The following is a 3,762-nucleotide window of genomic DNA, read 5'->3' on the forward strand; positions in this document are numbered from 1 at the left end:
GCTGGAAATTTCTGTCTGATACGAACGTCGTGTGGTCTCCGATACGAACGTCGTGTGGTCTCCGCCGCGAGAAGAGCCGAGGGCGTGGATTCTAAAGCTGGATTTGCCGGGACAGCATTATTCAAGAAGCTACTCGTTCCGCCATTAAAAAATTGGCCAATGACGCGAGTGTGATCCGTGATCACTGTCTATTTATATTATAATATGTGAAGCATGAGGAATCTCCACGTATGGAGTGACCGGGCGCAGGTGAAGCGGAGGGCACCAGATTCCTCTGGACGGTTGTAGAATTCCAATTAAAAAAAACTAGTAAGCATGCACGTGCAACGCACGTCTCGACTAACAAATATCATGCTTTATGAATACATGCCCAAGTCCATTGCGTAACAACTACCAAATATCGTTAACTAATTGATACAAATTCAGTCCATGAAGAAAATTAAATTGTGGCCAAGTATATTTGCATTATGTCCCCCCTCGATCGAGTACTGCATCTTGGCAACCAACGCCATCACCAACACCTCGCGGGTAACCATGGTATTATATAGATGTTCATCATGTAGTGCAGATATAATTGTTTGTCATATATTGCAGCCATGACCTCTTAAACTGCATAACTGACATAATTCACGTGTTATTCATAGATTAGAGTAATCATTTGATCTAAACTGGACTAAATTTGAGGAATAATATTCCGAACCAAAGAAAAATATATTTTCAATCTTTTTTTCTTCTAGTTGGTACCTACAAATGTGCCACTGCCAATAGGCACTGGGAAAAAAAGATATGTAAGTGCGTATATAGAGGCAACAAAAATTAGTAGTTTCCACGGAAGCTGATCAAATGACATAATTCATCAAAGTTCGGAGATACAAGTTTGCGCATCTAAGAAACAAAAAAATGCTAGTTCATACAGAAACCTACCATCAAGTTGTATCAATAAGACATCCTCGCCCCTGCGGTTGTACCAAGCAATGTCAGGAACACGTGAAACCAGTCACAAAGCTCGCTAACAGACAAATCAAATGCCCAAAGCACTAAAGGTGGAACCACACTTACTCATAATCTGAAAGGTCCTGGCCAATGTAATTCATTTATGGTCATTTAGTGTTAATCCTTCCATGACAAGGTCCAGAGTAACGAAGGTATTTGCAACCTGTAATTTCAAATAGTAAGCTTCTCTTGTGAACATTCACAATAAAGCACATACCCAGTTTTTAATAGTTTGGAAAATAACAACAGAACATTGGGATTATAAGTTGAATAGCTCTTAGTGAGAAACAACAAAATCCAATAGTAGTATGAAACCGAAAAGAAAAACAACAAAAATATCCAAACCATGATGACCGCCTAATTTCAATAATCTCCTCGTTCCCCTAGAATTCCTGTTCTCCCTCTCAAAAAAACAATCCAGTTTCCGTCGGGGTAGAATGAGCTCTCGGTGTGTCCTCATTGTCGCCAAAGGAGCGGTGGACGCAGAGCAACACGTGAAGCCGGAGCCCGAGTGGTCAGCGGCGGCCGGGAAACAAAGCAACACGTGCAAAGGGAGCCCTCGCTGTCCGCGGTGGCCGGGATACCAAGCAACACGTCGCGAGAGCCCCCATGTCGGAGGTGGCCGGGAAACACGTGCAGCCGGAGCCCCTGTGGTCGGCGGCGTCCAGGATACAGGGCAACCAGAGCAACGTGTGCTACATGGCCTCCCCCCGCCATGCTGGTCCAAGGGCGTCCTGTTCGTCGGCCTCCTCGAGTCGTCGCCCGTGATGAACACCTCGGCATACGCGCGCAGCAACCCCACGTCGACGACCTGCACACCCATCTCCATGGTAGTGGTCGGCTGTGCCACGCCGTCCTTGTCGACAGCTGCAGGCCGATTAGCTGATAACCGAATTTAGTTTTCAGACTTGTTAACTGAATTAGCCCATGTAGCCCTTGCTACTTGTACATTTTCAGACTTGATAACTGAATTTACTTTAGGAAAATAGATTAAGCATTCCATTTCCTTGCACAAACAAATCGACATGACGTTACCTTGCCATCTGCGGACCTTTTGTTCGTATATCTTTTTCGAATCTCAAAGCCCTTTTGACCACCACAGCTAAGGCAAAATGCCCAAGCTTCATCCGAATTTTTAAATTTCATGCCAACATGAGGTACCAAACCGGACAATATAGCTCTGCAATAGAAAAGTAATCGTGAGCACAAGAAACTTGTGCAAGTGCCATATTTCAGGATGAGAGAAAAGTAAATGTGAAAGAGAAAGCTTGGTAGCTCATATTGGCATGGTACGATGGTATGATGTGTTAGCCTCTTCTTCCATCTCAATAGACAAAATACAACCCCGACTGATTCTTCTTTTTATAAAAGGGAAAGCTTGATCAAGTTGAAAGCGGTCTTATGATAAAAATTCTGTCAGTTCTAGTGAGCTATTCATAGGAACATGGCTTGAGAAAGGGAAACTTCAGACTTACGCACCAGATTGAAAAGGAGAGCAGGTCGTCCTCACCGGCTGCTTCTTCCACGAATAAAAGGGCAGAGGTTGATCAAGGGAAAATATTCTAAAGTTGAAAGCAATCTGATGTTCCTAACTGCAGTTAGCGATTCATGGGGAAGATAACAGGAGAAAAGCAAAGATAATTACGTATTTCACCGGCAATCGACTCCTTCACCAGAACGCGATTGAAGAACAGAGAAGGTCATTCTCCAGCGATCCAATCCTTCACCGGAGTGGGCTCTCACCCTGCGGCTCGACTCCAGGGCCTTCCTTCGGGAGGAGCAGGGCCGGCACCAGAGCTACAAGTCCCACGTGCTCCCCCGCCTACGCCGCGACTCCCCGGGCCGCCGACGCGATCTCCCGCGCCGACCTGAAGCCGGCCAACACCACGCCGGTCTTCGAGGCGTCGGCAAGAGAGGTACAGGAGCCGTGGTGTCCGGCGTCGGGCAGGGCAGCGGCGAGTACTTCTCGCGCGTTGGCGTGGGCCGGCTCGCGCGGCAGCTCTGCATGGTGCTGGGCGGCGGTAGCGACGTCACCTGGCCGCAGTGCCAGCCCTGCGCCGACACCTTATGTAGATCCACTGGCACGTACAGGCCCGCCATTGCTTGCTGCTGATGCGCCGCAAAATCAGTCGCAGGTCTTGGCCCTTTCGCCCCGCCATCCATGATCCAGCGGCAGCGCGGGTGAGGGTGGCGTGCGTCTCGAAGCAGAGAAGATAGGGGATTGGTGGCGGGGGGCGGACTTGCAGTTGCGTGCGTGCTCGCCGCGTCGATGTGCCCTTCGTCGTGTTGGGGCTTCTTTTCTCTTCAGCAGCGACGCCTAGGACCTGCGGGGTTCAATCTATCCTCTCCATCACCGATTCATTTTCCGCGGAGGCGCAACCGGCTAGGGTTGGGAGGCCATGGAATCGGGAAGGATGAGGGGCGAAGCAGGCGAAGTATGGAAAAAAAACAACGCTTTACTATCGATTCGTTACTTTTCACTTACGGGTGGCATGGTGGGTAATTTTCTTCAAAGGTGGAGTATGGTCAGTCAATGCAATTTACTAAGCGTACACAGAAAATGGATTAGATTAACGCTAGCTGTTAGATTAAATTTAATGGGCCTAATCATGCGGTGGTAATTGATCCGTGTACATTTCGTGGGATGCGTTTAGAGAAGTTCTTATTTAATTGTTTAATAGTAGTGATGAAGATATGGAAAAACTTCTGTCCGAATTTTTATTTTACTGGCCATCCAAACCCTGAAAGGTCTTGCCTGAAGGTACAACT

At 47.6% G+C, this 3,762-nt stretch overlaps 1 long non-coding RNA gene across 3 annotated transcripts; it reads right to left on the reverse strand.

Moving 5' to 3' along the window:
* Window positions 1-340: 340 nt before the first annotated feature.
* Window positions 341-3,439, reverse strand: LOC123102607 (uncharacterized). 3 transcript variants are annotated; one of them, XR_006449078.1, is made up of 5 exons: window positions 2,473-3,439; window positions 2,029-2,173; window positions 1,060-1,860; window positions 925-956; window positions 341-617 (listed from the first exon to the last, which is right to left on the reverse strand). It is a non-coding gene; the product is annotated as an uncharacterized lncRNA (long non-coding RNA). The 3 variants fall into 3 exon arrangements; XR_006449077.1 differs by having other exon boundaries at window positions 1,060-1,875; XR_006449079.1 differs by having other exon boundaries at window positions 341-771; window positions 1,060-1,875.
* Between the last annotated feature and the right edge of the window lie 323 nt (window positions 3,440-3,762).

Source organism: Triticum aestivum, chromosome 5A (genome assembly GCF_018294505.1).
Source record: "Triticum aestivum cultivar Chinese Spring chromosome 5A, IWGSC CS RefSeq v2.1, whole genome shotgun sequence".
NCBI lineage: Eukaryota > Viridiplantae > Streptophyta > Magnoliopsida > Poales > Poaceae > Triticum > Triticum aestivum.